Source organism: Pristiophorus japonicus, chromosome 21, assembly GCF_044704955.1.
Source record: "Pristiophorus japonicus isolate sPriJap1 chromosome 21, sPriJap1.hap1, whole genome shotgun sequence".
NCBI lineage: Eukaryota > Metazoa > Chordata > Chondrichthyes > Pristiophoridae > Pristiophorus > Pristiophorus japonicus.
In genome coordinates, this window is record NC_091997.1 from 51,055,988 (window position 1) to 51,077,937 (window position 21,950).

The window sequence follows — 21,950 nt, forward strand, 5'->3', positions numbered from 1 at the left end:
ACATCCAGGCTGTGGTCCTTTAGCAACGGATCCATCACAGACCCAATCCACGTCCGGACCGGTGTCAAGCAGGGCTGTGTCATCACCCCAACCTGCTTCTCGATCTTCCTCGCCGCCATGCTCCACCTCACAGTCAACAAGCTCCCCGCTGGAGTGGAACTAAACTACAGAACCAGTGGGAATCTGTTCAACCATCACCATCTCCAGGCCAGATCCAAGACCTCCCCAACCTCTGTTGTCGAACTACAGTACGTGGACGACGCCTGCCTCTGTGCACATGCAGAGGCTGAACTCCAGGACATAGTCGACGTATTTACTGAGCATGGGCCTTACGCTAAACATCAGTAAGATAAAGGTCCTCCACCAGCCTGTCCTCGCCGCACAGCACTGCCCCCCAGTCATCAAGATCCACAGCGTGGCCCTGGACAACGTGGACCATTTCCCATACCTCGGGAGCCTCCTATCAAGAGCAGACATTGACGACGAGATTCAACACCGCCAGTGCAGTTTTCGGCGGCTTGAGGAAAAGAGTGCTTGAAGACCAGGCCCTCAAATCTGCCACCAAGCTCATGGTCTACAGGGCTGCAGTAATACCCGCCCTCCTGTATGGCTCAGAGACATGGACCATGTACAGTAGACACCTCAAGTCGCTAGAGAAATATCACTGACGATGTCTCCGCAAGATCCTACAAATCCCCTGGGAGGAGAGACGCACCAACATTAGCGTCCTCGACTAGGTCAACATCCCCAGCATTGAAGCACTGACCACACTAGATCAGCTCCACTGGGCAGATCACAACGTCCGCAGGCCAGACACAAGACTGCAAAAGCAAGCGCTCTACTCAAAACTTCTTCACGGCAAACGAGCCAAAGGTGGGCAGAGGAAACGTTACAAGGACACCCTCAAAGCCTCCCTGATAAAGTGCAACATCCCCACTGACACCTGGGAGTCCCTGGCCAAAGACCGCCCTAACTGGAGGAAGTGCATCCGGGAGGGCACTGAGCACCTCGGGTTTCATCGCCTAGAGCGTGCAGAAATCAAGCGCAGGCAGCGGAAGGAGCGTGCGGCAAACCAGTCCCACCCACCCCTTCCCTCAACGACTATCTGTCCCACCTGTGACAGGAACTATGGTTGTTGTATTGGACTGTTCAGCCACCTAAGGACTCATTCTAAAAGTGGTTGCAAGTCTTCCTCGATTCTGAGGGACTGCCTATGATGATGATGAAAGTGACTAGTGCTGAAGAAAGGTATCTGGTACCAGAGGGATAAAGCAGCAACTGCACATTGGATTGTCCTGTTGCTGTCTGGAAGGACTCGGTGGTGTTGAGGTTTAATGTGCTTTTCACTTTCACTCAGGAACATAGGAACAGGAGGAGGCCATTCAGCCCGTCGAGCCTGTCCCGCCATTCAATTAGATCATGGCTGATCTGTACCTAAACTCTATTTACCCGCCATTAATCCACATTCGTTAACGAGCAAAAATCTAGTGATCTCAGTCTTGAAAGTTCCACTTGATCTCCAGCATCCACAGCCTTCTGGGGGAGATTTCCATTACTCTGTGATTGAAAAAGTGATTCCTGATTTCACTCCTGAATGGTGTAGCTCGAATATTAAGATTATGTACCTCGTTCTTGATTTCTCCACCAGAGGAAATATTTTCCCACTTTTACTGAGAGTGCCAGCCAAATGTTGCTCTTTGCTCGAAGGCCGGGGTGCAGTAGCGGCCGGGTCCCAGAGCGGTGGGATTAGGGATCAGGAGCGGCGGGATCCAGGAGCGGCGGGGTCCAGGAGCAGCGGGGTCAGGGTCCAGGAGTGGCAGGGTCAGGGTCCAGATGCGGCAGGGTCAGAGTGTAGGAGCGGTGGGGTCGGGGTCCAGGAGTGGCGGAGTCGGGGATCAGGAGTGGCGGGGTCCAGGAGCGGCGGGGTCAGGGTCCAGGAGCGGCGGGGTCAGGGTCCAGGAGTGGTGGGGTCAGGGTCCAGGAGTGGCGGGGTCAGGGTCCAGGAGCGGCAGGGGTCGGGGTCCAGGAGCGGCAGGGTCAAGGTCCAGGAGCGGCGGGGTCAGGGTCCAGGAGTGGCGGGGTCGAGGTCCAGGAGCGACGGGGTCAGGGTCAGGGTTCAGGAGCGGCGGGGTCCAGGAGCAGCGGGGTCAGGGTCCAGGAGCGGCAGGGTCGGGGTCCAGGAGCGGCGAGGTCGGGGTCCAGGAGCGGAGGGGTCGGGGTCAGCGTTCAGGAGCGGCGGAGTCCAGGAGCAGCGGGGTCGGGGTCCAGGAGCGGCGGGGTCGGGGTCCAGGAGCGACGGGGTCGGGGTCAGCGTTCAGGAGCGGCGGGGTCCAGTAGCAGCTGGGTCAGGGTCCAGGAGCGGCGGGGTCGGGGTCCAGGAGCGGCGGGGTCGGGGTCCAGGAGCGGAGGGGTCGGGGTCAGGGTTCAGGAGCGGCGGGGTCCAGGAGCAGCGGGGTCGGGGTCCAGGAGTGGCGGGGTCAGGGTCGGGGTCCAGGAGCGGCGGGGTCGGGGTCAGGGTTCAGGAGCGGCAGGGTCCAGGAGCGGTGGGGTCGGGGTCAGGGTTCAGGAGCGGCGGGGTCCAGGAGCGGCGGGGTCTGGGTCCAGGAACGGCGGGGTCAGGTTCCAGGAGCGGCGAGGTCAGGGTCCAGGAGCGGCGGGGTCAGGGTCCAGGAGTGGCGGGGTCGGGGTCCAGGAGCGGCAGGGGTCGGGGTCCAGGAGCGGCAGGGTCAGGGTCCAGGAGCGGCGGGGGTCATGGTCCAGGAGTGGCGGGGTCGGGGTCCAGGAGCGACGGGGTCGGGGTCAGGGTTCAGGAGCGGCGGGGTCCAGGAGCAGCGAGGTCAGGGTCCAGGAGCGGCGGGGTCTGGGTCCAGGAGCGGCGGGGTCAGTGTTCAGGAGCGGCGGGGTCAGGGTCAGGGTTCAGGAGCGGCGGGGTTGGGGTCAGGAGCAACGAGCGGCGGGGTCGGGGTCCAGGAGCGGCGGGGTCAGGGTCCAGGAGCGCTGGGGTCAGGGCCCAGGAGCGGCGGGGTCAGGGTCCAGGAGCCACGGGGTCAGGGTGCAGGAGCGGCGGGGTCAGGGTCAGGGTCCAGGAGCGGTGTGGTCGAGGTTCAGGAGTGCCGGGGTCAGGGTCCAGGAGCGGTGGAGTCAGGGTCAAGGTCCAGGAGCGGCGGGGTCGTGGAGTGGCGGGGTCGCGATCTGGGTCCAGGAGTGGCGGGGTCGAGGAGAGGCAGGGTCGGGGTCAAGGAGAGGCGGGGTCGGGGTCCAGGAGCGGCGGGGTCTGGGTCCAGGAGCGGCGGGGACTGGGTCCATGAACGGCGGGGTCAGAGTCCAGGAGCGGCGGGGTTAGAGTCCAGGAGCGGCGGGGTCAGAGTCCAGGAGCGGCGGGGTCTGGGTCCATGAACGGCGGGGTCAGGTTCCAGGAGCGGAGGGGTCAGGGGCCCGGGGCGATGGGGTCAGGGTCCAGGAGCGGCGGGGTCAGGGTCCAGGAGCGGCGGGGTTGGGGTCCAGGTGCAGTGGGGTCGGGGTCGAGGCCAGGAGCGGCAGTGTCCAGGAGCGCGGGGTCAGGGTCCAGGAGCAATGGGGTCAGGGTCCAGGAGCAGTGGGTCAGGGTCCAGGAGTGTTGGGGTCGGGGTCCAGGAGCGGTGGGGCCGAGGTTCAGGAGTGCTAGGGTCAGGGTCCAGGAGCGACGGGGTCGGGGTCCAGGAGCGGTGGGGTTGAGGTTCAGGAGTGCCGGGGTCAGGATCCAGGAGCGGCGGGGTCAGAGTCCAGGAGCGGCGGGGTCGGGGTCAGGGTCAGGGTCCAGGAGCAGTGGGGTCAGTGTTGGGGTCCAGGAGCGTCGGAGTCGGGGTCCAGGAGCGCTGGGGTCAGGGTCAAGGTCCAGGAGCGTCAGGGTCGGTGACCAGGATCAAAGGGGTCGGGTTCCAGGAGCAGCGGGGTCAGGGTCCAGGAGCGACGGGGTCGTGGTCAGTGTCCATGAGCGGCGGGTTCGTGGAGTGGCGGTGTCGCGATCGGGGTCCAGGAGTGGCGGGGTCGGGGTCCAGGAGCGGTGGGGTCTGGGTCCATGAACGGCGGGGTCAGAGTCCAGGAGCGGCGGGGTCAGAGTCCAGGTGCGGCGTGGTCTGGGTCCATGAACGGCGGGGTCAGAGTCCAGGAGCGGCGGGGTCAGAGTCCAGGAGCGGCGGGGTCTGGGTCCATGAACGGCGGGGTCAGGTTCCAGGAGCGGCGTGGTCAGGGTCCAGGGGCGACGGGGTCAGGGTCCAGGAGCGGCGGGGTCACGGTATAGGAGCAGCGGAGTCAGGTTCCAGGAACGGCGGGGTCAGGGTCCAGGAGCGGCGGGGTCAGGGTCCAGGAGTGGTGGGGTCAGGGTCCAGGAGTGGTGGGGTCTGTGTCCAGGAGTGGAGGGGTCTGGGTCCAGGAGTGGCGGGTTCTGGGTCCAGGAGTGGCGGGGTCTGTGTCCAGGAGCGCGGGGTCGGGGTCCAGGAGCGGAGGGGTCGGGGTCAGGGTTCAGGAGCGGCGGAGTCCAGGAGCAGCGGGGTCGGGGTCCAGGAGCGGCGGGGTCGGGGTCCAGGAGCGACGGGGTCGGGGTCAGCGTTCAGGAGCGGCGGGGTCCAGTAGCAGCTGGGTCAGGGTCCAGGAGCGGCGGGGTCGGGGTCCAGGAGCGGCGGGGTCGGGGTCCAGGAGCGGAGGGGTCGGGGTCAGGGTTCAGGAGCGGCGGCGTCCAGGAGCAGCGGGGTCGGGGTCCAGGAGTGGCGGGGTCAGGGTCCGGGTCCAGGAGCGGCGGGGTCGGGGTCAGGGTTCAGGAGCGGCAGGGTCCAGGAGAGGCGGGGTCGGGGTCAGGGTTCTGTAGCGGTGGGGTCCAGGAGCGGCGGGGTCTGGGTCCAGGAACGGCGGGGTCAGGTTCCAGGAGCGGCGAGGTCAGGGTCCAGGAGCGGTGGGGTCAGGGTCCAGGAGTGGCGGGGTCGGGGTCCAGGAGCGGCAGGGGTCGGGGTCCAGGAGCGGCAGGGTCAGGGTCCAGGAGCGGCGGGGGTCAGGGTCCAGGAGTGGCGGGGTCAGGGTCCAGGAGCGACGGGGTCGGGGTCAGGGTTCAGGAGCGGCGGGGTCCAGGAGCAGCGAGGTCAGGGTCCAGGAGCGGCAGGGTCTGGGTCCAGGAGCGGCGGGGTCAGTGTTCAGGAGCGGCGGGGTCAGGGTCAGGGTTCAGGAGTGGCGGGGTTGGGGTCAGGAGCAACGAGCGGCGGGGTCGGGGTCCAAGAGCGGCGGGGTCAGGGTCCAGGAGCGCTGGGGTCAGGGCCCAGGGGCGATGGGGTCAGGGTCCAGGAGCGGCGGGGTCAGAGTCCAGGAGCGGCTGGGTTGGGGTCCAGGTGCAGTGGGGTCGGGGTCGAGGCCTGGAGCGACAGTATCCAGGAGCGCGGGGTCAGGGTCCAGGAGCAATGGGGTCAGGGTCCAGGAGCAGTGGGTCAGGATCCAGGAGTGGTGGGGTCGGGGTCCAGGAGCGGTGGGGTCGATGTTCAGGAGTGCTGGGGTCAGGGTCCAGGAGCGACGGGGTCGGGGTCCAGGAGCGGTGGGGTTGAGGTTCAGGAGTGCCGGGGTCAGGATCCAGGAGCGGCGGGGTCAGAGTCCAGGAGCGGCGGGGTTGGGGTCAGGGTCAGGGTCCAGGAGCAGTGGGGTCAGTGTTGGGGTCCAGGAGCGTCGGAGTCGGGATCCAGGAGCGCTGGGGTCAGGGTCAAGGTCCAGGAGCGTCAGGGTCGGTGACCAGGAGCAAAGGGGTCGGGTTCCAGGAGCAGCGGGGTCAGGGTCCAGGAGCGACAGGGTCGTGGTCAGTGTCCAGGAGCGGCGGGTTCGTGGAGTGGCGGGGTCGCGATCGGGGTCCAGGAGTGGCGGGGTCGGGGTCCAGGAGCGGTGGGGTCTGGGTCCATGAACGGCGGGGTCAGAGTCCAGGAGCGGCGGGGTCAGAGTCCAGGTGCGGCGTGGTCTGGGTCCATGAACGGCGGGGTCAGAGTCCAGGAGCGGTGGGTTCAGAGTCCAGGAGCGGCGGGGTCTGGGTCCATGAACGGCGGGGTCAGAGTCCAGGAGCGGCGGGGTCAGAGTCCAGGAACGGCGGGGTCTGGGTCCATGAACGGCGGGGTCAGAGTCCAGGAGCGGCGGGTTCAGAGTCCAGGAGCGGCGGGGTCTGTGTCCATGAACGGCGGGGTCAGGGTCCAGGAGCGGCGTGTTCAGGGTCCAGGGGCGACGGGGTCAGGGTCCAGGAGCGGCGGGGTCAGGGTATAGGAGCAGCGGAGTCAGGTTCCAGGAACGGCGGGGTCAGGGTCCAGGAGCGGCGGGGTCAGGGTCCAGGAGTGGTGGGGTCTGGGTCCAGGAGTGGAGGGGTCAGGAGCAACGAGCGGCGGGGTCGGGGTCCAGGAGCGGCGGGGTCAGGGTCCAGGAGCGCTGGGGTCAGGGCCCAGGAGCGGCGGGGTCAGGGTCCAGGAGCCACGGGGTCAGGGTGCAGGAGCGGCGGGGTCATGGTCAGGGTCCAGGAGCGGTGTGGTCGAGGTTCAAGAGTGCCGGAGTCAGGGTCCAGGAGCGGTGGAGTCAGGGTCAAGGTCCAGGAGCGGCGGGGTCGTGGAGTGGCGGGGTCGCGATCGGGGTCCAGGAGTGGCGGGGTCGAGGAGAGGCAGGGTCGGGGTCAAGGAGAGGCGGGGTCGGGGTCCAGGAGCGGCGGGGACTGGGTCCATGAACGGCGGGGTCAGAGTCCAGGAGCGGCGGGGTTAGAGTCCAGGAGCGGCGGGGTCAGAGTCCAGGAGCGGCGGGGTCTGGGTCCATGAACGGCGGGGTCAGGTTCCAGGAGCGGAGGGGTCAGGGGCCAGGGGCGATGGGGTCAGGGTCCAGGAGCGGCGGGGTCAGGGTCCAGGAGCGGCGGGGTCGGGGTCCAGGTGCAGTGGGGTCGGGGTCGAGGCCAGGAGCGACAGTGTCCAGGAGCGCGGGGTCAGGGTCCAGGAGCAATGGGGTCAGGGTCCAGGAGCAGTGGGTCAGGGTCCAGGAGTGGTGGGGTCGGGGTCCAGGAGCGGTGGGGTTGAGGTTCAGGAGTGCCGGGGTCAGGATCCAGGAGCGGCGGGGTCAGAGTCCAGGAGCGGCGGGGTCGGGGTCAGGGTCAGGGTCCAGGAGCAGTGGGGTCAGTGTTGGGGTCCAGGAGCGTCGGAGTCGGGGTCCAGGAGCGCTGGGGTCAGGGTCAAGGTCCAGGAGCGTCAGGGTCGGTGACCAGGAGCAAAGGGGTCGGGTTCCAGGAGCAGCGGGGTCAGGGTCCAGGAGCGACGGGGTCGTGGTCAGTGTCCAGGAGCGGCGGGTTCGTGGAGTGGCGGTGTCGCGATCGGGGTCCAGGAGTGGCGGGGTCGGGGTCCAGGAGCGGTGGGGTCTGGGTCCATGAACGGCGGGGTCAGAGTCCAGGAGCGGCGGGGTCAGAGTCCAGGTGCGGCGTGGTCTAGGTCCATGAACGGCGGGGTCTGGGTCCATGAACGGCGGGGTCAGAGTCCAGGAGCGGCGGGGTCAGAGTCCAGGAACGGCGGGGTCTGGGTCCATGAACGGCGGGGTCAGAGTCCAGGAGCGGTGGGTTCAGAGTCCAGGAGCAGCGGGGTCTGTGTCCATGAACGGCGGGGTCAGGTTCCAGGAGCGGCGTGGTCAGGGTCCAGGGGCGACGGGGTCAGGGTCCAGGAGCGGCGGGGTCAGGGTATAGGAGCAGCGGAGTCAGGTTCCAGGAACGGCGGGGTCAGGGTCCAGGAGCGGCGGGGTCAGGGTCCAGGAGTGGTGGGGTCTGGGTCCAGGAGTGGAGGGGTCTTGGTCCAGGAGTGGCGGGGTCTGGGTCCAGGAGTGGCGGGGTCTGTGTCCAGGAGCGCGGGGTCAGGGTCCAGGAGCCGCGGGGTCGGGGTCATGGTCAAGGTCCAGGAGCGTCATGGTCGGTGACCAGGAGCAAATGGGTTGGGTTCCAGGAGCGGAGGGGTAAGGGGCCAGGAGCTGTGGGGTTGGGGTCAGGGTCCAGGAGCTGTGGGGTTCGGGTCAGGGTCCATGAGCGATGGGGTAAGGCTACAGGAGCGTCGGGGTCATGTCCAGGAACGGTGTGGTCGGGGCCAGGAGTGGCAGGATCCAGGAGTGTCTGGGTCGGGGTTTAGGAGTGGCGGCGTCGTGATCGGGGTCCAGGAGCGGTGGCGTCAGGGTTGGGATCCAGGTGCGGCGGGGTCCAGGAGCGGCGAGGTCGGGGTCCAAGAGCGGCAGGTCGAGGATTGCCGGGGTCAGGATCCAGGAGTCACGGGGTCGGGGTCCAGGCACGGCGGGGTCTGGGTCCATGAATGGCGGGGTCAGAGTCCAGGAGCGGCGGGGTCAGAGTCCAGGAGCGGCGGGGTCCAGGAGCGGCGGGGTCAGGGTCCAGGAGCGGCGGGGTCTGGGTCCATGAACGGCGGGGTCAGAGTCCAGGAGCGGCGTGGTCAGGGTCCAGGGGCGACGGGGTCAGGGTCCAGGAGCGGCGGGGTCAGGGTATAGGAGCAGCGGAGTCAGGTTCCAGGAACGGCGGGGTCAGGGTCCAGGAGCGGCGGGGTCAGGGTCCAGGAGTGGTGGGGTCTGGGTCCAGGAGTGGAGGGGTCTGGGTCCAGGAGTGGCGGGGTCTGGGTCCAGGAGTGGCGGGGTCTGTGTCCAGGAGCGCGGGGTCAGGGTCCAGGAGCCGCGGGGTCGGGGTCATGGTCAAGGTCCAGGAGCGTCATGGTCGGTGACCAGGAGCAAATGGGTTGGGTTCCAGGAGCGGAGGGGTAAGGGGCCAGGAGCTGTGGGGTTGGGGTCAGGGTCCAGGAGCTGTGGGGTTCGGGTCAGGGTCCATGAGCGATGGGGTAAGGCTACAGGAGCGTCGGGGTCATGTCCAGGAACGGTGTGGTCGGGGCCAGGAGTGGCAGGATCCAGGAGTGTCTGGGTCGGGGTTTAGGAGTGGCGGCGTCGTGATCGGGGTCCAGGAGCGGTGGCGTCAGGGTTGGGATCCAGGTGCGGCGGGGTCCAGGAGCGGCGAGGTCGGGGTCCAAGAGCGGCAGGTCGAGGATTGCCGGGGTCAGGATCCAGGAGTCACGGGGTCGGGGTCCAGGCACGGCGGGGTCTGGGTCCATGAATGGCGGGGTCAGAGTCCAGGAGCGGCGGGGTCAGAGTCCAGGAGCGGCGGGGTCCAGGAGCGGCGGGGTCAGGGTCCAGGAGCGGCGGGGTCTGGGTCCATGAACGGCGGGGTCAGAGTCCAGGAGCGGCGGGGTCAGAGTCCAGGAGCGGCGGGGTCGAGAAGTGGCGGGGTCAGGGTCCAGGAGCGGTGGGGTCAGGTTCAACGTCCAGGAGCGGTGAGGTCGGGGTCAGGGTCCAGGAGCCGCAGGGTCGGGGTCAGGGCGGCGGGGTCAGGGGCCAGGAATGGCAGGGTCGAGGAGTGGCGGGTCAGGGTCCAGGAATGGTGGGGTCGGGGTTCAGGTGCGGCGGGGTCCAGGAGCGGCGGGGTCCAGGAGCGGCGGGGTCAGGGTCCAGGAGCGGTGGGGTCGGGGTCCAGGAGCGGTGGGGTCGGGGTCCAGGAGCCATGAGTTCAGGATCCAGGAGCGGTGAGGTCGGTGTTCAGGAGCGGCGGGGTCGGGGTTCAGGAGCGGCGGGGTCGGGTTTCAGGATCGGCGGGGTCAGGGTCCAGGAGCGGCGGATCGGGGTCCAGGAGCGATGCGGTCAGGGTCCAGGAGCGGCGGGGTCGGGGTCCAGAAGCGGTGGGTCAGGGTCCAGGAGCGGCGGGGTCGGGGTCCAGGAGCCATGGGTTCAGGATCCAGGAGCGGTGAGGTCGGTGTTCAGGAGCGGCAGGGTCGGGGTTCAGGAGCGGCGGGGTCGGGGTTCAGGAGCGGCGGGGTCAGGGTCCAGGAGCGGCGGGGTCGGGGTCCAGGAGCGATGCGGTCAGGGTCCAGGAGCGGCGGGGTCGGGGTCCAGGAGCGGTGGGTCAGGGTCCAGGAGCGGCGGGGTCAGAGTCCAGGAGCGGCAGGGTCAGGGTCCAGGAGCGGCGGGGTCAGAGTCCAGGAGCGACGGGGTCAGAGTCCAGGAGTGGCGGGGTCGGGGTCAGGGTCACGGTCCAGGAGCAGTGGAGTCAGCGTTGGGGTCCAGGAGCTGCGGGGTCAGGGTCCAGGAGCGAGGGAGTCGGTGTTCAGGAGTGGCGGGGTCGGGGTCCAGCAGCGGTGGGGTCAGGATCCAGGAGTGGCGGGTCAGGGTCCAGGAGCGGCGGGGTCAGGGTCCCGGAGTATTGGGGTCGGGGTCCATGAGCGATGGGGTCGTGGTCCAGGAACGGTGGGGTCGGGGTCCAGGAGTGGCAGGATCCAAGAGTGTCTGGGTCGGGGTTTAGAAGTAGCGGGGTCGTGATCGGGGTCCAGAAGTGTCGGCGACAGGATCCAGGAGCTGCGGGGTCCAGGAGTGGCGGGGTCACGATCGGGGTCCAGGAGTGGTGGGGTAAGAGTTGGAATCCAGTAGTGGCGGGGTCGGGGTCCAGGAGTGGCGGGGTCACAATCGGGGTCCAGGAGTGGCAGGGTCGGGGTCCAGGAGTGGCGGGGTCACGATCGGGGTCCAGGAGTGGTGGGGTCAGGGTCGGGGTCCAAGAGTGGCGGGGTCCAGGAGTGGCGGGGTCGGGGTCCAGGAGTGGCGGGGTCACGATCGGGGTCCAGGAGTGGCAGGGTCGGGGTCCATGAGTGGCGGGGTCACAATCGGGGTCCAGGAGTGGTGGGGTCAGGGTCGGGGTCCAGGAGTGGCGGGATCCAGGAGTGTCTGGGACGAGGTCCAGGAGCGTCGGGGCCCAGGAGTGGTGGGGTCAGGGTTGGGGTCCAGGAGTGGCGGAGTCGGTGACCAGGAGCAGTGGGGTCAGGGTCAAGGTGCAGGAGCGGCGGGGTCCAGGAGTGGCGGGGCCGGGGTCGGTGTCCAGGAGTGGCGGGGTCGCAATCGGGGTCCAGGAGCGCCGGAGTCGAGGAGTGCCGGGGCCAGGGTCCAGGAGCAGTGGGGTCAGGGTCAAGGTACAGGACTGGCGGGGTCCAGGAGTGGCGGGGCCGGGGTCCAGGAGCGGCGGAGTTGAGGAGTGGCAGGATCAGCGACCAAAAGCTGTGGAGTCGAGGAGTGGCAGGGTCATGGACCAAGAGCGGCGGGGTCAGGGGTCAGGAGCGGCGGGGTCAGGGGCCAGGAGCTGCAGGGTCCAGGAGCGGGGGTCGGTGTCCAGGAGTGGCGGGAGCCAGGAGTGTCTGGGTCAGGGTCCAGGAGCGTCGTGGTCGAGGAGTGGCGGGGTCAGGGTCCAGGAGCAGTGGGGTCAGGGTCAAGGTACAGGAGCGTCAGGGTCGGTGACCAGGAGCAAAGGGATCAGGTTCCAGGAGCGGCGGGGTCAGGGGCCAGGAGCGACGGGGTCAGGGGCCAGGAGCAATGGGGCCGGGCTCGGTGTCCAGGAGTGGCGTGGTCGTGATCGGGGTCCAGGAGTGGTGGGGTCTGGGTCTGGGTCGGGGTCCAGGAGCGGCGGGGTCGGGTCCAGGAGAGGCGGTGTCGGGGTCAGGGTCCAGGAGCTGCGGGGTTCGGGGCAGGGTCCAGGAGCGGCAGGGTCTAGGAGTGGCGCGGGGTCATGGTCCAGGAGCAGTGGGGTCAGGGTCAAGGTCCTGTACGGGATCAGGATCAAGGTCCAGGAGCGTCAGGGTCGGTGACCAGGAGCAAAGGCGTCGGGTTCCAGGAGCGGCGGGTTCAGGGGCCAAGAGCTTCAGGGTCAGGGTCCAGGAGCGACGGGGTCAGGGTCAGGGTCCAGGAGCGGCGGGGTCGTGGAGTGGTGGGGTCGCGATCGGGGTCCAGGAGTGGCGGGGTCAGGGTCTGGGTCCAGGAGTGGCGGGGTCGTGGTCCAGGAGCATTGAGGTCGGTGACCAGGAGCGGCGGGGTCAGGGTCCAGGAGCTGCGTGGTTGAGGTCAGGGTCCAGGAACGGCGGGGTCAGGGTCCAAAAGTGTCGGGGTCAGGGTCCAGGAGCGGCGGGGTCAGGGTCCAGGAGCGGCGGGGTCAGGGTCCAGGAGCGCGGAGTCTAGATCCAGGAGCGGCGGGGTCAGGGTCCAGGAGCGGTGGGGTCAGGGTCCAGGAGCGCGGGGTCTGTGGCCAGGAGCGGCGGGGTCAGGGTCCAGGAGCGCGGGGTCAGGGGCCAGGAGCTTCAGGGTCAGGGTCCAGGAGCGACGGGGTCAGGGTCAGGGTCCAGGAGCGGCGGGGTCGTGGAGTGGTGGGGTCGCGATCGGGGTCCAGGAGTGGCAGGGTCAGGGTCTGGGTCCAGGAGTGGCGGGGTCATGGTCCAGGAGCGTTGGGGTCGGTGACCAGGAGCGGCGGGGTCAGGGTCCAGGAGCTGCGTGGTTGAGGTCAGGGTCCAGGAACGGCGGGGTCAGGGTCCAGGAGTGGCGGGGTCAGGGTCCAGGAGTGGCGGGGTCAAGGTCCAGGAGCGGCGGGGTCAGGGTCCAGGACCGGTGGGGTCAAGATCAGGAGCGCGGGTTCTGGGTCCAGGAGTGGCGGGGTCAGGGTTCGGGTCCAGGAGCCGTGTGGTCGGGGTCAGGGTCAAGGTCCAGGAGCGTCAGGGTTGTTGACCAGGAGCAAAGGGGTCGGGTTCCAGGAGCGGTGGGGTCAGGGGCCAGGAGTGGCGGGGTCCAGGAGCGGTGGGGTCAGGGTCCAGGAGCGGCGGAGTCTGGGTCGAGGAGTGGCGGGGTTCGGGTCAGGATCCAGGAGCGATGGGGTCAGGGTCCAGGAGTGGCGGGGTCAGGGGCCAGGAGCTGCGGGGTTGGGGTCAGGGTCCAGGAGTGGCGGGGTCAGGGTCCAGGAGCGCGGGGTCTGGATCCAGGAGCGGCGGGGTGGGGGTCGGGGTCCAGAAGCCGCGCGGTCGGGGTCAGGGTCAAGGTCCAAGAGTGTCAGGGTCGGTGACCAGGAGCAAATGGGTCGGGTTCCAGGAGCGGCGGGGTCAGGGTCCAGGAGCGGCGGGGTCAGGGTCCAGGAGCGGTGGGGTCAGGGGCCAGGAGCTGCGGGTTTGTGGTCAGGGTCCATGAGTGGCGGGGTCAGGGTCCAGGAGCGGCGGAGTTGGGGTCAGGGTCCAGGAGCGGCGGGGTGATGGTCCAGGAATGGTGGGGTCGGGGGCCAGGAGCGGCAGGGTCGAGGAGTGGCGGGGTCAGGATCCAGGAGCCATGGGGTCGGGGTCCAGGAGCGATGGGGTCGGGGGCCAGGAGTGGCAGAATCCAGGAGTGTCTGGGTTGGGGTTTAGGAGTGGCGGGGTCGTGATCGGGGTCCAGGAGCGGTGGGGTCAGGGTTGGGATCCAGGTGCGGCGGGGTCCAGGAGCGGCGGGGTCGCGGTCCAGGAACGGTGAGGTCGGGGTCCTGCAGCGGCAGGGTCGGGGTCCAGGAGCAGCGGGGTCCAGGAGCGGCGGGGTCAGTGTCCAGGAGCGGCGGGGTCAGAGTCCAGGAGCGGCGGGGTCGAGGAGTGGCGGGGTCAGGGTCCAGGAGCGGCGGGGTCAGGTTCAAGGTTCAGGAGCGGTGAGGTCGGGGTCAGGGTTCAGGAGCCGCGGGGTCGGGTCAGGGTCAACGTCCAGGAGCGTCAGGGTCGGTGACCAGGAGCAAAGGTGTCGGGTTCCAGGAACGGCGGGGTCAGGGTCCAAGAGCGGCGGGGTCGGGGTTCAGGAGCGGTGGGGTCGGGGTCCAGGAGCCACGGGGTCAGGGTCCAGGAGCGGCGGGGTCGGGGTTCAAGAGCGGCGGGGTCCAGGAGCGGCGGGGTCGGGGTCCAGGATCGGTGGGGTCTGGGTCCAGGAGCGATGGGGTCAGGGTCCAGGAGCGGCGGGATCGGGGTCCAGGAGCGATGGAGTCAGTGTCCAGGTGCGGCGGGGTCAGAGTCCAGGAGCGGCGGGGTCGGGGTTCAGGTAGGGGGGGTCGGGGTTCAGGAGTGGCGGGGTCCAGGAGCGTCAGGGTCCAGGAGCGGCGGGGTCAGGCTCCAGGAGCGGCGGGGTCCAGGAGTGGCGGGGTCGGGGTCCAGGATCGGTGGGGTCTGGGTCCAGGAGCGATGGGGTCAGGGTCCAGGAGCGGCGGGATCGGGGTCCAGGAGCGATGGAGTCAGTGTCCAGGTGCGGCGGGGTCAGAGTCCAGGAGCGGCGGGGTCGGGGTCAGGGTCAGGGTCCAGGCGCAGTGGGGTCAGCGTTGGTGTCCAGGAGCTGCGGGGTCAGGGTCCAGGAGCGAGCGGGTCATGATCCAGGATCGGTGGGGTCAGGGTCCAGGAGCGGCGGGGTCAGGGTCCCGGAGCATTGGGGTCAGGGTCCAGAAGCGATGGGGTCAGGGTCCAGGAGCGGCGGAGTCGTGGTCCAGGAACAGTGGAGTCGGGGTCCAGCAGTGGCAGGATCCAGGAGTGTCTGGGTCGGGGTTTAGAAGTAGCGGGGTCGTGATCGGGGTCCAGGAGTGTCGGCGACAGGATCCAGGAGCTGCGGGGTCTAGGAGTGGCGGGGTCACGATCGGGGTCCAGGAGTGGTGGGTTCAGAGTTGTGATCCAGGAGTGGCGGGTCGGTGTCCAGGAGTGACGGGGTTGTTGTCCAGGTGCGGCGGGTTCCAGGAGTGGCGGGGTCGGAGTCCAAGAGTGGCGGGGTCGGGGTCCAGGTGCGGCGGTGTCCAGGAGTGGCGGGGTCGGGGTCCAGGAGTGGCGGGGTCACGATCGGGGTCCAGGAGTGGCAGGGTCGGGGTCCAGGAGTGGCGGGGTCACGATCGGGGTCCAGGAGTTATGGGGTCAGGGTTGGGGTCCAGGAGTGGCGGAGTCGGTGACCAGGAGCAGTGGGGTCAGGGTCAAGGTCCAGGAGCGGCGGGGTCCAGGAGTGGCGGGGCCGGGGTCGGTGTCCAGGAGTGGCGGGGCCGCGATCGGGGTCCAGGAGCGGCGGAGTCGAGACGTGGTGGGGTCAGGGTCCAGGAGCAGTGGGGTCAGGGTCAAGGTCCAGGAGCGGCGGGGTCCAGGAGTGTTGGGGTCGGGGTCCAGGAGCGGTGGGGTCTGGGTCCAGGAGCGATGGAGTCAGGGTCCAGGAGCGGCGGGGTCGGGGTCCAGGAGCGATGGGGTCAGGGTCCAGGAGGGGCGGGGTCAGAGTCCAGGAGCGGCAGGGTCAGGGTCTAGGAGCGGCGGGGTCAGATTCCAGGTGCGGCGGGGTCAGAGTCCAGGAGCGGCGGGGTCCAGGAGTGGCGGGGTCGGGGTCCAGGAGCGGTGGGGTCTGGGTCCAGGAGCGATGGGGTCAGGGTCCAGGAGCGGCGGGGTCGGGGTCTAGGAGCGGCGGGGTCGGGGCCCAGGAGCGGCGGGGTCAGGATCCAGGAGCGGCGCGGTCAGAGTCCAGGAGCGGCAGGGTCAGGGTCCAGGAGCGGCGGGGTCAGAGTCCAGGTGCGGCGGGGTCAGAGTCCAGGAGCGGCGGGTTCGGGGTCAGGGTCAGAGTCCAGGAGCAGTGGGGTCAGCGTTGGGGTACAGGAGCTGCGGGGTCAGGGTCCAGGAGCGAGGGGGTCGGGGTTCAGGAGTGGCGGGGTCGGGGTCCAGCAGCGGTGGGGTCAGGGTCCAGGAGTGGTGGGGTCAGAGTTGTGATCCAGCAGTGGCGGGGTCGGTGTCCAGGAGTGACGGGGTTGTTGACCAGGTGCGGCGGGTTCCAGGAGTGGCGGGGTCGGAGTCCAAGAGTGGCGGGGTCGGGGTCCAGGTGCGGCGGTGTCCAGGAGTGGCGGGGTCGGGGTCCAGGAGTGGCGGGATCACGATTGGGGTCCAGGAGTGGCAGGGTCGGGGTCCAGTAGTGGCGGGGTCACGATCGGGGTCCAGGAGTGATGGGGTCAGGGTCGGGGTCCAGGAGTGGCGGGATCCAGGAGTGTCTGGGTCGGGGTCCAGGAGCGTCGGGGTCCAGGAGTGGTGGGGTCAGCGTTGGGGTGCAGGAGTGGCGGAGTCGGTGACCAGGAGCAGTGGGGTCAGGGTCAAGGTCCAGGAACGGCGGGGTCCAGGAGCGGCGGTGTCCAGGAGTGGCGGGGCCGGGGTCGGTGTCCAGGAGTGGTGGGGCCGCGATCGGGGTCCAGGAGCGGCGGAGTCGAGACATGGTGGGGTCAGGGTCCAGGAGCAGTGGGGTCAGGGTCAAGGTCCAGGAGCGGCGGCGTCCAGGAGTGTTGGGGTCGGGGTCCAGGAGCGGTGGGGTCTGGGTCCAGGAGCGATGGAGTCAGGGTCCAGGAGGGGCGGTGTCAGAGTCCAGGAGCGGCAGGGTCAGGGTCCAGGAGCGGCGGGGTCAGAGTCCAGGTGCGGCGGGGTCAGAGTCCAGGAGCGGCGGGGTCGAGGAGTGGCGGGGTCGGGGTCCAGGAGCGGTGGGGTCTGGGTCCAGGAGCGATGGGGTCAGGGTCCAGGAGCGGCGGGGTCGGGGTCTAGGAGCGGCGGGGTCGGGGCCCAGGAGCGGCGGGGTCAGGGTCCAGGAGCGGCGGGGTCAGAGTCCAGGAGCGGCAGGGTCAGGGTCCAGGAGCGGCGGGGTCAGAGTCCAGGTGCAGCGGGGTCAGAGTCCAGGAGCGGCGGGTTCAGGGTCAGGGTCAGAGTCCAGGAGCAGTGGGGTCAGCGTTGGGGTCCAGGAGCTGCGTGGTAAGGGTCCAGGAGTGAGGGGGTCGGGGTTCAGGAGTGGCGGGGTCGAGGTCCAGCAGCGGTGGGGTCAGGGTCCAGGAGCGCGGGGTCTGGATCCAGGAGCGGCGGGGTCAGAGTCCAGGAGCGGTGGGGTCAGGGTCCAGGAGCGCGGGGTCTGTGTCCAGGAGCGGTGGGGTCAGGGTCCAGGAGTGGCGGAGTCTGGGTCGAGGAGTGGCGGGGTTCGGGTCAGGGTCCAGGAGCGATGGGATCAGGGTCCAGGAGTGGCGGGGTCAGGGTCCAGGAGCGGTGGGGTCAGGGGCCAGGAGCTGCGGGGTTGGGGTCTGGGTCCAGGAGTGGCGGAATCAGGATCCAGGAGCCACGGGGTCGGGGTCCAGGAGCGATGGGGTCATGCTCCAGGAGCGGCGGGGTCATGTCCAGGAACGGTGTGGTCGGGGGCCAGGAGTGGCGGGGTCCAGGAACGGCGGGGTCAGGGTCCAGGAGCGGCGGGGTCTGGGTCCATGAACGGCGGGGTCAGAGTCCAGGAGCGGCGGGGTCAGAGTCCAGGAGCGGCGGGGTCGAGGAGTGGCGGGGTAAGGGTCCAGGAGCGGCGGGGTCGGGGTTCAGGAGCGGCGGGGTCCAGGAGCGGCGGGGTCCAGGAGCGGCGGGGTCAGGGTCCAGGAGCGGTGGGGTCGGGGTCCAGGAGCCACGGGGTCAGGATCCAGGAGCGGTGAGGTCGGTGTTCAGGAGCCGCGGGGTCGGGGTTCAGGAGCGGCGGGGTCGGGGTTCAGGAGCGGCGGGGTCATGGAGCGGCGGGGTCCAGGAGCGGCGGGGTCAGGCTCCAGGAGCAGCGGGGTCCAGGAGTGGCGGGGTCGGGGTCCAGGAGCGGTGGGGTCTGTGTCCAGGAGCGATGGGGTCAGGGTCCAGGAGCGGCGGGGTCGGGGTCCAGGAGCGATGGGGTCAGGGTCCAGGAGCGGCGGGGTCAGAGTTCAGGAGCGTCAGGGTCAGGGTCCAGGTGCGGCGGGGTCAGAGTCCAGGAGCGGCGGGGTCGGGGTCAGGGTCAGGGTCCAGGAGCAGTGGGGTCAGCGTTGGGGTCCAGGAGCTGCGGGGTCAGGGTCCAGGAGCTAGGGGGTCTGGGTTCAGGAGTGGCGGGGTCGGGGTCCAGCAGCGGTGGGGTCAGGATCCAGGATCGGCGGAGTCAGGGTCCAGGAGCGGCGGGGTCAGGGTCCCGGAGCATTGGAGTCGGGGTCCAAAACGATGGGGTCAGGGTCCAGGAGCGGCGGGGTCGTGGTCCAGGAACGGTGGAGTCGGGGTCCAGGAGTGGCAGGATCCAGGAGTGTCTGGGTCGGGGTTTAGAAGTAGCGGGGTCGTGAACGGGGTCCAGGAGTGTCGGCGACAGGATCCAGGAGCTGCGGGGTCTAGGAGTGGCAGGGTCACGATCGGGGTCCAGGAGTGGTGGGGTCAGAGTTGGGATCCAGTAGTGGCGGGGTCGGTGTCCAGGAGTGACGGGGTCGTTGACCAGGTGCGGCGGGTTCCAGGAGTGGCGGGGTCGGGATCCAAGTGCGGCGGTGTCCAGGAGTGGCGGGGTCGGGGTCCAGGAGTGGCGGGGTCACGATCGGGGTCCAGGAGTGGCAGGGTCGGTGTCCAGAAGTGGCGGGGTCACGATCGTGGTCCAGGAGTGATGGGGTCAGGGTCGGGGTCCAGGAGTGGCGGGATCCAGGAGTGTCTGGGTCGGGGTCCAGGAGTGTCTGGGTCTGGGTCCAGGAGCAGCGTGGTCGAGGAGTGGCGGGGTCAGGGTCCAGGAGCAGTGGGGTCAGGGTCAAGGTCCAGCAGCGTCAGGGTCGGTGACCAGGAGCAAAGGGGTCGGGTTCCAAGAGCGGCTGGGTCAGGGTCCAGGAGCGGCGGGGTCAGGGGCCAGGAGCAATGGGGCCTGGGTCGGTGTCCAGGAGTGGCGTGGTCGCGATCGGGGTCCAGGCATGGTGGGGTCTTGGTCTGGGTCGGGGTCCAGGAGCGGTGCGGTCGGGTCCAGGAGAGGCGGGGTCGGGGTCAGGGTCCAGGAGCTGCGGGGTTCGGGGTAGGGTCCAGGAACGGCGGGGTCGAGGAGTGGCGCGGGATCAGGGTCCAGGAACAGTGGGGTCAGGGTCAAGGTCCAGGAGCGGCGGGATCAAGGTCAAGGTCCAGGAGCGTCAGGGTCGGTGACCAGGAGCAAAGGAGTCGGGTTCCAGAAGCGGCGGGGTCAGGGGCCAGGAGCTTCAGGGTCAGGGTCCAGGAGCGACGGGGTCAGGGTCCAGGAGCGGCGGGGTCAGGCTCCAGGAGCGCGGGGTCAGGATCCAGGAGCGGCGGGGTCGGGGTCGGGTCCAGGAGCCGTGGGGTCGGGGTCAAGGTCAAGGTCCAGAAGCGTCATGGTCGGTGACCAGGAGCAAAGGGGTCGGGTTCCAGGAGCGGTGGGGTCAGGGGCCAGGAGTGGCGGCGTCCAGGAGCGGTGGGGTCAGGGTCCAGGAGCGGCGGAGTCTGGGTCGAGGAGTGGCGGGGTTCGGGTCAGGGTCCAGGAGCGATGGGGTCACGGTCCAGAAATGGTGGTGTCGGGGCCCAGGAGCTGCGGGGTTGGGGTCAGGGTCCAGGAGTGGCTGGTTCAGGGTCCAGGAGCGGCGGGGATCGGGTCAGTGTCCAGGAGCGATGGGGTCAGGGTCCAGGAGCGGTGGGGTCAGGGGCCAGGAGCTGCGGGGTTGGGGTCAGGGTCGAGGAGTGGCAGGGTCAGGATCCAGGAGCCACGGGGTCGGGGTCCAGGAGCGGCGGGGTCATGTCCAGGAACGGTGTGGTCGGGGGCCAGGAGTGGCAGGATCCAGGAGTGTCTGGGTCGGGGTTTAGGAGTGGTGGGGTCGTGATCGGGGTCCAGGAGCGGTGGGGTTAGGGTTGGGCTCCAGGTGCGGCGGGGTCGGGGTCAGTGTCAGGGTCCAGGAGCAGTGGGGTCAGCGTTGGGGTCCAGGAGCTGCGGGGTCAGGGTCCAGGAGCGAGGGGGTCGGGGTTCAGGAGTGGCGGGGTCGGGGTGCAGCAGCAGTGGGTTCAGGATCCAGGATCGGCGGGGTCAGGGTCCAGGAGCGGCGGGGTCAGGGTCCAGGAACGGTGGGGTCGGGGTCCAGGAGTGGCAGGATCCAGGAGTGTCTGGGTCGGGGTTTAGAAGTAGCGGGGTCGTGATCGGGGTCCAGGAGTGTCGGCGACAGGATCCAGGAGCTGCGGGGTCTAGGAGTGGCGGGGTCACGATCGGGGTCCAGGAGTGGTGGGGTCAGAGTTGGGATCCAGGAGTGGCGGGGTCGGTGTTCAGGAGTGACGGGGTCGTTGACCAGATGCGGCGGGTTCCAGGAGTAACGGGGTCGGAGTCCAGGAGTGGCGGGGTCGGGGTCCAGGTGCGGCGGGGTCCAGGAGTGGCGGGGTCGGGGTCCAGGAGTGGTGGGGTCTTGTTCTGGGTCGGGGTCCAGGAGCGGTGGGGTCGGGTCCAGGAGTGGCGGGGTCACGATCGGGGTCCAGGAGTGGTGGGGTCAGGGTCGGGGTCCAGAAGTGGCGGGATCCAGGAGTGTCTGGGTCGGTGTCCAGGAGCGTTGGGGTCCAGGAGTGGTGGGGTCAGGGTTGGGGTCCAGGAGTGGCGGAGTCGGTGACAAGGAGCAGTGGGGTCAGGGTCAAGGTCCAGGAGCGGCGGGGTCCAGGAGTGGCGGGGCCGGGGTCGGTATCCAGGAGTGGCGGGGCCGCGATCAGGGTCCAGGAGCGGCGGAGTCGAGGTGTGGCGGGGTCAGGGTCCAGGAGCAGTGGGGTCAGGGTCAAGGTCCAGGAGCGGCGGGGTCCAGGAGTGGCGGAGTTGAGGAGTGGCAGGATCAGCGACCAAGAGCTGCGGAGTCGAGGAGTGGCAGGGTCATGGACCAAGAGCGGCGGGGTCAGGGGTCAGGAGCGGCGGGGTCAGGGGCCAGGAGCTGCAGGGTCCAGGAGCTGGGGGGGGGGGTCAGGGTCCAGGAGCAGTGGGGTCGGGGTCGGTGTCCAGGAGTGGTGGGATCCAGGAGTGTCTGGGTCGGGGTCCAGGAATGTCTGGGTCTGGGTCCAGGAGCGGCGAGGTCGAGGAGTGGCGGGGTCAGGGTCCAGGAGCAGTGGGGTCAGGGTCAAGGTCCAGGAGCGTCAGGGTCGGTGATCAGGAGCAAAGGGGTCGGGTTCCAGGAGCGGCGGGGTCAGGGTCCAGGAGCGGCGGGGTCAGGGGCCAGGAGCAATGGGGCCTGGGTCGGTGTCCAGGAGTGGCATGGTCGTGATCGGGGTCCAAGAGTGGTGGGGTCTTGTTCTGGGTCGGGGTCCAGGAGCGGTGGGGTCGGGTCCAGGAGAAGCGGGGTCGGGGTCAGGGTCCAGGAGCTGCGGGGTTCGGGGCAGGGTCCAGGAGCGGCGGGGTCTAGGAGTGGCGCGGGATCAGGGTCCAGGAGCAGTGGGGTCAGGGTCAAGGTCCAGGAGCGGCGGGCTCAGGGTCAAGGTCCAGGAGCGTCAGGATCGGTGACCAGTAGCAAAGGGGTCGGGTTCCAGGAGCGGCGGGGTCAGGGGCCAGGAGCTTCAGGGTCAGGGTCCAGGAGCGACGGGGTCAGGGTCAGGGTCCAGGAGCGGCGGGGTCGTGGAGTGGTGGGGTCCCGATCGGGGTCCAGGAGTGGCGGGGTCAGGGTCTGGGTCCAGGAGTGGCGGGGTCGTGGTCCAGGAGCGTTGGGGTTGGTGACCAGGAGTGGCGGGGTCAGGGTCCAGGAGCTGCGTGGTTGAGGTCAGGGTCCAGGAACAGTGGGGTCAGGGTCCAGGAGTGGCGGGGTCAGGGTCCAGGAGTGGCGAGGTCAGGCTCCAGGAGCGGCGGGGTCAGGGTCCAGGTCCGGTGGGGTCAGGGTCCAGGAGCGCGGGGTCTGGGTCCAGGAGCGGCGGGGTCAGAGTCCAGGAGGGCGGGGTCGGGGTCGGGTCCAGGAGCCGTGGGGTCGGGGTCAGGGTCAAGGTCCAGGAGCGTCATGGTCGGTGACCAGGAGCAAAGGGGTCGGGTTCCAGGAGCGGTGGGGTCAGGGGCCAGGAGCGGCGGGGTCCAGGAGCGGTGGGGTCAGGGTCCAGGAGCGGCGGAGTCTGGGTCGAGGAGTGGCGGGGTTCGGGTCAGGGTCCAGGAGCGATGGGGTCAGGGTCCAGGAGCGGTGGGGTCAGGGAGCCAGGAGCTGCGGGGTTGGGGTCAGGGACCAGGAGTGGCGGGGTCAGGGTCCAGGAGCGCGGGGTCATGGTCCAGGAATGGTGGGGTCGGGGGTCAGGAGTGGCAGGATCCAGGAGTGTCTGGGTCGGGGTTTAGGAGTGGCGGGGTCGTGATCGGGGTCCAGGAGCGGTGGGGTTAGGGTT